Below are 13704 nucleotides of genomic sequence, written 5' to 3'. Positions count from 1 at the left end.
CGTCTCTCAGCGCTCTAGTCACAGTGGCAGAGGTGCGGGCTGTACTATCTATGTTACGTCCGGGCTCGGCAGCCAGCCCAGACCGCATCAATAACAAGATACTCCGCAACCTCGACGACCGCTCTATTCATGCTCTTACAACCTACATGCCGCAATGCTGGGGGTCGGGCGTTCTCCCGAAGAAATGGAAACATGCAAGTATCATTCTTATCCCTGAGCTAGGTAAGCCCCTATACCTCGACAACCTCCGTCAGATCTCACTCACGTTCTGCGTGGGTAAGGCCATGGAGCACGTAATATTGGCGTGACCCTCGACATACAAGAGGATCGTGATCTCTCCCCGCCAAGCATGAACGGCTTTCGGCCCCATCTATCCATGTGTGATGTTATGCTCCAACTCAAGCATGAACTTCTGGATCACAAGACTCGAGGCACTCAGGTTATCCTGGGCCTCGACGTCGCTAAATCTTTTGACAACGTTCAGCACACTGCTATTCGGTCCAACCTCCAGAATCTGCAGGTGGGCGAAACTCTAGACTATATTCATGCTTTCCTTACGGATCGCAATGCCATGCTCGTTGCCGGTCCTCACTCCCTCGAGGATATCTCCGTGGGCAACAACAGCACGCCGCAGGGCTCCGTCCTCTCTCCGCTAATTTTCGATATCACTTTGATGGGCCTTCCGCTTCGGCTCGCCCGCCAATAGGGTTTTCTTCATAGTATTTACGCATATGACGTCTACCTCTGGATGACTGGCGGTAGTGACAGACACACTGAGAGACTCTCCAGGCTGCGATCAACACAGTTGAAGTGTACTTATCAGACAAAGGATTTACGTGCTCAGCAGCAAAATCTGAGCTCTTTGTGCGTTATCCCGGCACCCAGAAACCCCCCACATCTCCAAATATCCACCTCACTATTAACAACCTTCCTGTGCCTACGGTCGACACCATCCGAATTTTTCACCTCCACCACCATGCAAATGGAGCCAACACCAACACAATACAACGCTTGCATCGATACACACACCAGACAGCCCGTCTTATACGGCGCGTTGCCAAGAAGCGGGCTTGAATGAAAGAGGCCAATCTCCTTCATATCTTTCAAGCATTTGCCGGAATTCCTATTGCTTACACTGCTCCATATTTACGTCTCACGCTCACGGAGAAGCACCGCCCCGATTGCCTTATCCGCAGCGGCGTAAAAACAGCCCTTGGTCTTGCTCTCTCTACTCCCAACGACAAGCCCCTCGCCCTTGGTGTCTCCAACACGATTGACGAGCTCATTGAGGCGGCCCTCCTAGCCCAGCTCCAATGCCTCTCACTATATTCTGCAGGCCGCTCTATCCTCGAACAACTTCAAATCGCTCCCCTCCGGCCGCCATCCTCGGTGGTCAATCTCCACCCAGTCATCAGGGCCAACATCAAGACTCTCCCTCTCCCCCACAACATGCATCCAACTCATCATCAAGATCGCAGAGAAGCTCGGGATGCGTCACTGCAGCAGCGATATGCTGGCTGACTTGACGTACTTTACACAGAGGCGGCAGACCATCCTACTCGGACTGCTGCAACAGCGGTTGCCACAGATGAGAACATGACTCCTCACGCCTCCTGCTTCGTGCGCACTTCACATATCACTACAGAGCAGGAAGTAGCTATTGCTCTCGCGCTCTCCACTTCTAAAGCTAAAATAGTGATAAGTGACTCACAGCACGCCATTCTTAATTTTACTAATGGCCGTTTTTCAGTCGAAGCGTTTCGCGTACTCATATCAAATCCTCCTAAACATCTGTCCCTCCTGATATGGGCTCCAGCCTACATGGGTCTCAAGGGTAATGAGAGAGCACATGAGCTAGCTCGAGGGCTCACTTTCCGAGCAGCTTATCCTCCCGCCCCCAACATGCCCGCCTTGGTCAGGAAGGACACCATAATCACTTCACGCGACCTGCTCCAACACTATCGTCTTTGTCGCCAACTCTATCCAGGTCCGCACCAAGAACATGCAAAGACAGATGCTGTCATATGGCGCTAACTCCAGACGGACACTTTCCCCAATCCCAATAGATTCCATAATATATTTCGTGAACGGTATATGACGATGTGTGAACACTGAAATATCTCATCAGACCTCCTTCATATGGTGTGGACTTGTCCACGACAACACATGCCAACACCCACACAACATACCTGGGAGGCTCGTCTACGCAGCTCTACCCTGGACGACCAACCAGCACTCAGCGGTCTCGCTCTAGAGGCTGCCAGATTCCAAGGAGTCTTGGCCGACTCCTAGATCTGGGCCCTCGGCCCCTTGACTGTTTTAATAAATGTTTACCAACCAACCAACCCACTTCACACAGCGAAGTTGGGTGTCCTCGTCCTGCAACGCAATGAGGGCCTCCCATTTCTACCATGTTCCGATGGCCGGCTGTAGCTGCGGGGGAGGATCGGCAGGGCAGCCAAAGAGGATGTGGTCCAGGATGGGGTGCGATTCTCAGCAGAGAGTACGCTCTGTGGAAACCGGGCGGGAGAAGGATAGAAGCTGAGGGGTGGGAATAGTTCGGGTCTGAAGTCTGGTTTGTTTTGTGGTTTATGGGGGTTTAACGCCCTAAAGCGACTCACGCTGTGAGGGACGCCGTAGTGAAGGGCTCCGAGTATTTCGACCACCTGGGGTTCTTTAACGTGCACTGACATCACATAGCACACGGGTCTCTAGAATTTCGCCTGCATCGAAAGTCGCTTCCAGAGGATTTTTTGGGAGTAGGATGGGCGGGATTGGGGAGGGAGTAGAGTCGACCATCAAAGTGTGCTTGCTGTGCGAGTTCTGAGAACGCTCCCTCGAGAAATCCTGACTGGGGTCGCCACTTGCCCGCCAAATAATTCCTCGGGCTATGTTATTGACAGCCTTATTTCCGGGATTGCCGTAGTGAGCCGGCACCCACACAAGCTCAATACGCCTATCGGAATTTAGGGTGCGCAATCTAAATATCTGCCACGCGGGGGGATGGACGGACGCGGCCGCGGGCGAAGATAAGAATGGCTGCTTTGGAATCGCTAACTATAGTATAAGCCGCACTGGTTTCGGCGGTGGCTTATGATACAGCTGCTTGCTCTGCTTCTTCCGGGATAGAGGGGGGGGGGGGGGGTGAAGTGTGTGAGTGCGGGGCCTGTTGGATGGTAAGCCACAGCTACTGAACGGTCTGTTTTTTAGAAAAACAGACCGTTTTTTAGAACTCGTTTTTTAGAAAAAGAAATGGCGCAGAATGTGTCTAACATATCTCGGTGGACACCTGAACCACGCGGTAAGGGAAGGGACAAAAGTGGGAGTGAAAGAAGACAGGACGGCGCATAACTGCCCTCTTGGAAAAGTGGACACCTCAACTGTGCTTTAAGCTACGTGGCGTTAGTGGTAGATGCGCGCTGCATGCGTTGACCTTGGCAACGTTGTGCCAGAAGCGCGGCGCTGAAGCCATAGGTCGTTGGCGTTCATTGTGTTCATTGGCTTTGGCGTTGACGTTTTACACTGCGATAATTTTATGGAAAGCAAGGGCGCTTAACTCGCTCCCTGGGTCAGCGGACGCCTGAATAGCGCTTATAGATACGTGGCGTGATGAGCGAGAGATATCGGCTGCATGCATTAGAGCTGACAACAGTGAGCGAACTCTCGCGATCAACCACTATGTGCCACCTGCCAGGGTGGCAGGGACTTTAATGTAGATATAAAACATACAGGATTTTTTGACCCCTTATTCAGGAAAACTTCCTCTTCCTCTCGAGAATTCTAGAGGCCCGTGTTACCGTGTACTGTGCGATGTCAGTGCGCGTTAAAGAACCCCAGGTGGTAGGAATTCCCGGAGCCCTTTACTACGGCGTCTCGCATAGCCTGAGCCACTTTAGAACGTTAAACCCCATAAGCCAAACCAAACGCTAACACCTCCGACGGCTGTGAGAACGTCGCAAAATACTTGCATAGACCTCGTCTTTGAGAACCAGGCATTGGTGCATCAAGTCTTGCATATATCCATCTATTTGTCCGACCACAAAGCTTCCTTCATGACAATCAAGAACTGTTAGTGGAGTGTTTCTTGAAGAAGGTGTGAAAAAGAGCAAGTTGTCTGTAAATGTACATACATGTCTTGCTCGATTTCTTTGGCTGAATCTATCAAAAAGCTGAAACAGCTGATGAACAGCTTGGGGTAGCGGACTTCCCGGTTAACTATGACTCCTCGGGCAAATTGGTGCGCCGCCTCGTTTCCAGTATGGTCCGAATGGGCGGGGACCCAGATCATTGTGATCTGGCGGGTAGTGGAGATTTTTTGTAAGATTTTGATGGCTGCGGAGTGGGCTCTTCCTTTGGAAAAATTTCGAATTTCGCTAAGAGTCGCTGGTGATGTATTTGGCAGTGGTGGTTGCAATGACTATAGCTATGGCAGCTTCTTCGGCCTCGTCCGGAATTTTTGTGTTACCGATTGTCGCCGTGCAAGGAGAGAACCTCGATGATCGACAATTACTAGGGAAAAGGCGTCTCTGTGCTCATGTTCTACCACGTCCACGTGCGCTGTTTCAATTTGAACCGAAAATCTTTCGACCTACAAAGAAATTACTACTCAGTTCAAGAAAGACAATTCTTCCCAGAACGACGTGGATAAACCACAATAAGTCAGTTGACGGGAGCTCCAAACAGCAGTTTCTTTAATCCGTACATATGCTCCATATGGTTCCCAGAGCAGTTCAGCCCCATCTGTTTTATCTAAGGGCACCAAATGGCAGACACACCACACATCCTATACTCATGTAATCAAGACAAGCCATCGCATAGTCTGCAGCTCTCTACCCCATTGCACTGGGAGAGCACGCTGCTCAGCTCGGACCTGGAGGTTTGAGTCACGGAGCGGGCCGAATGGGTCGCCGTACTGACATCGTCGGTCTTCCATCTGGCGTGCGGCCTAGAAGAGGAGCCAACTGCTGGGAGGGAACGTCACCTCAACCCGCGTCTAAGACCTCTTCATTTACAAAGTTTACCTATGGCACACGGCTTGCTTGGGCAGTTGACGGGTCTGTTGCTTCCGCCCGAGTACGTTAGAGGAAATACAGAACGTCTTTTAATTTTTCACCGTACGAGGTACTTCGGACCACAGTCACAACTAGAACAGTTTTGTCTTGTGTAACGATGATACTGCTGATTCTGAAGTGTTAACAGAATGGCACGTGCACTGAAAAGACAACACTAGCGGCAGGTCCGTGAAAAGGCATTCTAAGAAATGTTATACAGCGCTGTTCTCTTTTACCGGGTGAGTTGCTTGCTAGCCGATACGATGAACGTAACTTGTCCCGGCCCTTTTATTAATGCCGCGTTTCAATTGCACAGCATTTCATCATCACATGCGGAGACTGTACAGCATGGACTGGCTATAACCAGGGACGCTTCTATCGACACCCTAGTACAGGCTTCTCTGCTATGCTTTCAGAAGCCTATGTAGGAAGTAAAGCCAGTACGCTCCGCCGGTTATTGCTTCTGAATATTGCTGCTGTTCCAAGGATAGCGTTATACACTCGCGCTCACTAAACGCAGTCACTTCTGCGGTAAACAAGTCTGCTGTGTGATAATGCCCTCCTATTGCTTGCCATCACTCGACGTATTCGTTCAGCGCTCTGTAGGTTTCTCGAGCCTTCTCCTTGAGCGGCTTTCACCGCCCCTTGACGTCGCCTATGCGCAATGGTCAATCCCATGAAGCTCTCAAGCGCCGGTCATGCCCACGACGAATGTTCCCCTTCAAAAGCCCACCAGGCTGGTAGTGCGAAGAGGGAAGCCTGAGCAAGAAAGGACGGCTGCTTCGATTAAAGTAGTGCAGACCGCGTCTAGGCAGCAATGCATGGCAGTACTGGCACCGCCACATCAGTACACGATGTCCATAAAGGTTTCAAGTCTACTACAAGAAGTGGAGGGTACGGATGCGATAGCTGCCCGGAATAAACGTAGTGCTTATGCAGGTTCTTTCGTGTTTAATGGCCCTTCTGGATGAAACGAAACGTCTTATGGCGTAGTTCTCTGCTACAAAGCCAATGAGTCTAGCGTATGCCAAATAGCGCTGAGTCTTCTCGTTAGACTGAATTCCAGCAATAATATACGCTGTCACGACTAAGCTACATGTATAAACCTTCCTTCCACCCAATTACAAGCCTCTCCAGAATTGTGATGGTTGCTATCACATTATGCGATCCGCTTGAAGCGCACATTTTTTAGATGAACAGCAAACTAAAATTAGGTGAGGGAGAAATGAGAGAAAAGCAACAGTTCTCGTAAATTGCCGTTTATTGCGCTTCGAGACGAATGAACGAAACAAAATCTTCGCATCATTTTTTACAAGAACCGGAGGCAAAAAAAAGAGCGTCACTCGGCTCATATACCGTAAACGACGTTCCATTTGAGGTGCGAAGGCGTAATGACAATTAATGGACATATACTGGAGAGCGATGAGATTGCACTCTCTGAAATGCTTGAATTGTTGGAAATATTCGAAGCAAGAGCAGTTGGGGAACAAAGGTGCGGTCGCTGCCGTTGGCGATGAGGTCGCCGAACTGCACGAAACGGGAGCCTCGAGGTCTGGCTCCGCCACCGGTTCGTCTTCGAAGAGGTTGTCTTCGTCCAACCATGAGGGAAACAGGCGACATTGGACAGGATGCTCATCACGCGCACCGGGCTGACACAGTGAGTCATCGCCGTCACTGGTTGCTTCTCTGGCGTGGTATACATCTGGCCGGACGGCGCTGGAGTCAGGCTGGCCGGCATCACAGCGGCCCTGATCCGGTCTATCGTTAGCCCCTTACTGGGCCGAGCTTTTCTTGCGCTTCACGGGACCTTTTGCACCTGCACGCAAAGTCAATGAAAAACTGATAAACGCTGTCGTCAGTTGTTACAAATTTTTTACGCGATACTAGGAGGCTAAATGTGCGCATTCCGTGCAACCCCTTGTCTACTGCAGATTTCACGATATCGAAGATGACCCGGCAGTGACTGCAGCGGGCTGAAGCGTGGACCAACGCTTGTCCCATTGTTTCTGTGTATTGCCCTGCAACACTGGATACAGCTATAATAATTTCTTGCTATATTAGGTTTTGTGCATATTTTTCACCCGTATACTATACTTTCTTTGCAGTCTAATCCGATGAACAACGCTATGTGCGGGCCGCTGCGATGGCTCAGTGGTTATGGTGCTCGGCTGCTGACCCGAAAGACGCGGGTTCGATCGCGGCCGCGGCGGTTGATTTTCTATTGAGGCGAAATTTTAGAGGCCCGTGTGCTGCGCGATCTCAGTGCACGTTAAAGAAACCGAGGAGGTCGAAATTTCCGGAGCCCTTCACTACGGCGTCTCTCATACTTGGGACGTTAAAACTCCATAAACCAACAAAACCAACGCTATGTGCTCCTACTGTCTTATTATTGGAGAAAAGTATCGCGCTCGAGTTACTGACAGCCTATCCGCTTCGAAGTGCGGCCGGGTAACAGGTAAACCCTTTATCTGCGCCCGTTTTTCATGGGATCCTTGGCCGATGTTTATCCTGGCGGATAGCATAATTTTGCTGCTGTCATTACCCAAATATTGCTGTAGCGGTAAAGAAGTGAATGTTAGAATAAAAATGAAGTTATCCATGAAGTTACCCCTTAAAAAGTTTCTCACTCGCAAAAGAACATCACGCCAGTAGTATCACTCATCAGGGAATGCCTGGGTCTTCATTATATTGTGCCTTCGCGTAAGGGGAGATGCTCCTCGAAAACACTTTTTCTTTAATATTATACCCAAGGTTATGAAACTGCGGTCTCTGATGAGAGCTTTTGAGGTTGATTCCAAATATGCTTTTAGTTTTTATGTAGCTTTATTAGTTGTTGTGTAAGAGAGTCCCCAAAACTACAAAATAGGGCTTTTTGTGCACACTTTCTTGATAAGTAAATATCTGTTTACAGCAGCTTCCAATAGCTCATTTTGCTGCTATAATAATGTAGTATGCCGATATCTACTTCAAATTTATTCATATTATCCCATTATTGTAAAAAAAATTCAGGAACACCAAAGTGTATATTTTGGGCACTATGAGTCTAACATTCTGAATATTTAAAAAAAATGTGGAAGAGACATTGAAAATTAAAATAGATTTCAGCATTCTACACACTTTGAAGAGACTGTGTGAAAATTTCATCCAAATCGGAAAATTTTATGTACTTGAAAGTTAGTGCACAAAACGTAAAATATGCTGAAAATTAGAATTAGAGAAAAACGCATTTGAAAGTTTCAAACACCTGTATTCTTGAAAAACATGACACAGGCGCATGAAATTTCTTGACAAAATGCAAAAATGAGTCTCAAACAAAGTTCTTGAGATGCAACGGCGTTGGCAAGCCGAGAATCGCACAAAAACGGGACAGCTGCTCGTGACCGATGCCTATCTCGTGCGCAGCCACGGCGACCTTGACGTTCACGGCCAAGCTGTCGCGGGAGCTCCCGCTCTGAAAGTTCCGGCTTCCACTGGCACCATTCGCGAGTCCACCGGGCACAGCACGGCTCGACGTGTGTGTAGAAGAAAGTAGCGATGCAGGGCACTCACTATTTCCGCGGTGAAGTTCAAGAAACGCTGAGAGGCCCTTACGTTTTTCGGCCGGTTCACGCACCGCAACGTTGCAAGTACGGCACGTTGGGCGAGCATCCCCGCTTACCAGTAACGTAAGCGCGCTGATGTCGCATATCGCGGCACTCGTGGGATGACTGCTCACAGCTGTATCGCTTTCAAAGAGTCCAATCTTCACCTCCGAGGCGCTCACAAAGTTCACTGCGGCGTCAATTTCGGCCAAGTGGCCGTTGCCCTGGTTAGGGCTAGCTGGCGTCGGGCGACTGTCTTCAGCTGTCGCTTTCTGTCGCGGCTAGCGACGGCGTCCTCGGTACGCTTTCTTCGTGTCACATTTCCGAGCTTGGATATCGCGCTTCTTCGTCTTGTCGTTCATTTTGAACCAATTGAGAAAACAAACGAGATCGATGTAGACGCAGCACAGAGCGAAAGCAGGCGATAAGAGGAGAGGGGGCTTCACCACAGTTGCGCATCGGTCTCGGCCAATGGCGACTACGCTAAAGCACCTAGTGAATTAAAGGTCCAGTAGAAACGCTTGAAATAGGCGCCGAAAACGTGTTTTTTTATTATATACAGCCCGAATACGAAACTGCAGGAGATGCTGTTTGAAAGAAGAAGGCTTACTCTTCCTTGCCAAGCAGACGGCAATGGCGGGCGCTCCCGCGTTCTCGAGAGGCAGACGCGCGAAAGTTGACAATGTGCACGAGAAATTGCAGTTTCTCGAGTCGCCGTGGCTCATTAAAATGAATCTTTTATGAACTTCGCGTTCGAATTTTCGAATACTCAAAGACAATTTTGCAGTAAAAAACCGAACACTGAAAAATGTCGCGAAAAACTCGAACCAACGAGCCGTGCGGACGCCCCTCGCATGGGGTTCGGTTTAACGGCCTGCTTTTGGCGATTCTTTTCGGCCTACGGCCCCGTGCCTCATTCCAAAAGGTAAGTGCAAGTGGCCCGCTCCCAGCGACACCACGTTTGGCCCAGAGACTCCCCGCCTCCATGCAGCCAGGCGTCTTCAATGCAGCCAGGCGTCTTCAACGCTGCCAGGGAATAATGCAGCGTAGAAAGGGAACACGCTACCCCGGATCCGCTTCACGACCGATATTGACACACAGGCGCGAAGGACGAGCAAACTGCACACGACGCGGAAACGCCGTCGACGCAGGAGCGCAGCGCCGCTGTCGGCGCCCCACCCCCCCATCCATACATGGTCAAGTCTTTAGGTGATTTATTTCCTCTATATTCATGGCTTTCGTTTGTGAATGGCTTAAAGGAAACCAGTTTTGATGAGTTTCTGTTTTGGGCTTCTTACCATAAAAGCCATGCACTGAATTGTCCCCCGTCTGATTGTACATTGTAGCTTTACATTGTGTTTTATATTGTTAAAAATTCGCAACTCCTGGCTTGGCATAAGCTGACAAAAGTTAGAGTGGGCGATTAAAAGGAATGAAAAATAAAAGTGCCCCAGTATGAATAAATAAATAAATAAATAAATAAGTAAATAAATAACGAAATAAATAAATAAGTCCAAGTCAGCGCCTAATCAAAGGACATCGCCACCGAAACTTAAGCAGCCTCCGCTGTCCCGCTTCCCAACAGACGAATATAAAGTCGCCGTCAGACACCGCGGTAGCCTGGCTCTACGCAGCATGAGCCCACAAGTCTTGCACGCGGCAGTGTGCCGCCAAGTCTACCCCCTGCATAAAGAGGCAACAGGCCATGATCGCATCCGTATCAATCCCATCAACAGCACGTTCCCCATCAGCACCTCTGTGAAAAGGTGCTGATGTAAACAGTCCTGGTTTACGTCAACCTCAAACCTGTCAAGCTGGGAGACCAAACTTATGACATTACCACATATATCCAACTGTCATACGAGTCCGTAAGGGGCATCGTATACGACGCCAATTGAAACGAGACGCGCGAAGAGATCATCAACGGTTACCTCGAGTATAACCCAGAGAGAGAAAACTTTTATTTAAAATGAGGAAGGTTGCTCGAGAAACTTGGGTGGCACCCCTAGTCCAAGGCGCCACTGGCTTTAGCTGACTGATGGACTTGCTGAACCAACTTAAGTTGCTGATCCAGGGTCTCGCTGGTCAGGGCCACCTCCCACTGCTCATATGTCGGGTTGGATACAGTTAAGTGTTTTGGTTTCGTTGTGCATTCCCACGATATGTGGTAGAGCGTAGGGCAAGCTCCACACCAAGGGCATGTATTCTGATAACCCAGACATTCCCGTTGTGACGGCCCGTCGCCACGGCTGGTAGATCTCCATCGTTATCACCTTCGCCGGAAGCATGGGCCCCCGCTCAATTTGCTTCAGGGCAGGCCTCTTCAACTGCTTCCGCTACTACAGCATCGCTGAGACGTGCTTTAACTGCCGCAAGACTTGCCATCGCACCGTTGTGTCCCAAACCTGAGACGCATTTATGCCGCAGATGCGGCGAGAGCCACCCACCCCCACCCGAAGGCGAACAACCGAAATGCACATGCAAATGCATCGCATGCAACGGTTCCCACATGATGCCCATATAATGGGCGGGAAGAACTGCGAACACAGCTTTACCAAGCGCCCGCAACAACAGTCTAAGAACGAACACGCCGCCTCCATGCCCCACAACTAGGCCAGCAGCTTCAAAAGTTCACAAGTCAAGCTCCAAGGAACGCTCAAATGAAAAGCAGAGCGAGCGCAAGCACAGCAAGTCCCGCGAAAGATCGACATCCTATCCGTCGCTCGGTTCAAGTAGGGATTCGAGTACCAACCGAAGGTACGCCGACTACAGCCGCTCAGACAGAAGCAGAAGCAGTAGCCGCTTCAGAAAACAGGTGAGCTGGGCGGCCATGGCCTACAAAGCCACTCAGGAAAAGAAGCTGTTAGGCATAATACACACACAAGAGGAGGTAATCGCATCCATGCGTCGAGAAATGGCAAACCTTAAAAGCCGTCTCAAACGTGCACACATTATAACCCCCTTGCAAACCTACCCTTTACAGGAGACGCCTCCCGCAAAGCGCAGACGCAAACACCGAGCTCTCCCATAAAAGTGTTGGAACTCGATCATTCACCACACTTCAATGCCCCACCCCCCTTGAAGCTGAAGCAGGACAGAAACGAACCGCCGGAACTTCCCATGTGGAGGAGCCGCAACCCAAAGCCAAGCTCACCGTAATGGATAAAGTCAACACCAAGATTGCTGCCTCGGAAGCGATAATCGAATCCGACCACAACAACGAGTTGAAATTGAGATTCGCAACGTTTGAGGCCAGATTTATGCACCGACTAAACGAAGTCTTCCAACAATTCTCGGAACACCCGGCGACTCCTGCTTTCAGCCAACCTAAACCCATCTCATACATTAACACCTCTATAGCGCCGAAACGTGGCCCCTTGGGAGCAGCAAATTAGCGCATGGCAGTGGAACTGCCGGGGGTTCCGCAACAAGCGGGCTAACCTGCAGCTCCACATCCAACACTCGTCAAACAAGCCGGACGTTATAGCTCTCCAGGAATCGAGCGGCCCGGTCATATTACCGAGCTTTAAAGCTCTCAGTCCAGCAGACACGACGGCGACGCCAGCCCGGTCACTGCGACGCTCGTCCAAAGAAACATAACTGCGGTCCAACGCACCATATATAGTTCGAGTGTGCAACACACGCTCCTCTAAACCACGCCCAGAAAGAAGGGGGACGCCGACCTCTTCGTACCGAATCTGTAGAGCTCACCAAAAGACAGAGGCTGGGAATTCCTTACCTCCTTTAAAAAGTCACGCGCTTGGCGGCCATACCACAGTATTAGTGGAGGGCGACTTTAACGCTCACCACTCGGCTTGGGGTAATATGCCAACCCTAAAGGCACCAAGGCGATGGCAGACAATCCTAAACTTAGGCCTCACCATTCTAAACGACCCCCAAGCGGTGACGGGGATCGGCAATAGCGGTAGTGCGGACACCGGACACATCGCCACACCTCAACCTCAGCAAAAACTTACGCGAAGCGCAATCGTCAAACACCGGACACGCGCTAGGCAGCGGCCACTAAATCGCCGCCACGAGTTTCAATACCACGCCACACAATGCCCACCCGCGCGCACCAGAATCACGGACTGGGACAGATTCAGACACCTATGGGAACAAACCACACCGACGCACACAGACGACCTCACTGAGTCGACTCGCACGCTCAAAGAGGATGTCTCAGCCAGCACGGTAGAGACACAAACCACGGACCGACCTCAAAACACGGACACGAAACTCCAGCACATGTGGGAGGCGAACGCTATCATACTCAAAAGCTGGAAGACGCAGCGTCACAACAGACAGCTCAGACGCCGAGCAGGCCAGCTAGAAAGAGAGATCAAAGTGTACACACAAGAACTGGAGAAACAACAATGGTGACCGATCTGCGATAGTCTAAGCACACAAGTGGCAAGCAAGAAAACATGGCTCCTGCTCCAACACCTGCTAGATCCCATATACAGACAAAGTCCGCTCAACGTGATCAACTTCCACAATACAAGTGGCAAGCAAGAAAACATGGCTCCTGCTCCAACACCTGCTAGATCCCAAATACAGACAAAGTCCGCTCAACGGGATCAACTTCCACAATTCATACAACACCAACACCAGGATACAGACGCAGAGCGGCTTGCTTACCTGGGCAACTTATACCTTAACACATGGCACACAGAACCGCTCCCCGGGTACAAGGGACTCACCGACGAGACCCTAGACGCGGACGTCACGGACGCCGAAGTGTGGTTCGCACTTCTCCAACTCCTCACCACCTCAGTAGCGGGGCCGGATGGAGTAACCATTAAGACACTCAGAAACCTAGACCCGACGTCCGTGACTGCACTGGCAGACTTGATGAATTCGCAATGGAGGGAAGGCAAGATTCCGCACGTATGGAAACACGCAACGGTCTCAATGATCCTGAAATCAGGCAACAATCTATAGAAATCCTCCGCCCCATATCCTTAACGTCGTGCGTGGGGCAGCTCATGAAGCACGTATTTTCAACAGCCTATAAAGCTGCGAGGAAGACCGCGACCTGATCCCGCCCACGGTGGTTAGATTCAAAGCGA

General features: G+C 50.4%; 1 protein-coding gene across 2 annotated transcripts in view; it reads right to left on the bottom strand.

The window, feature by feature from the left end:
• Positions 1–6294: 6294 nt before the first annotated feature.
• LOC149362492 (uncharacterized) overlaps positions 6295–13704 on the bottom strand; it is a 71973-nt gene continuing 64563 nt past the window's right edge. For both annotated transcript variants that reach the window (XM_089573083.1, XM_089573085.1), the window contains one exon: positions 6295–6867. The gene's annotated coding sequence lies outside the window, so the exon portion shown is untranslated. The remainder of the gene's footprint in view (positions 6868–13704) is intronic.

Source organism: Amblyomma mixtum, chromosome 2, assembly GCF_055824585.1.
Source record: "Amblyomma mixtum isolate Tamu chromosome 2, ASM5582458v1, whole genome shotgun sequence".
NCBI classification, from domain to species: domain Eukaryota; kingdom Metazoa; phylum Arthropoda; class Arachnida; order Ixodida; family Ixodidae; genus Amblyomma; species Amblyomma mixtum.
This window is presented reverse-complemented; position numbering and strand designations above follow the sequence as displayed.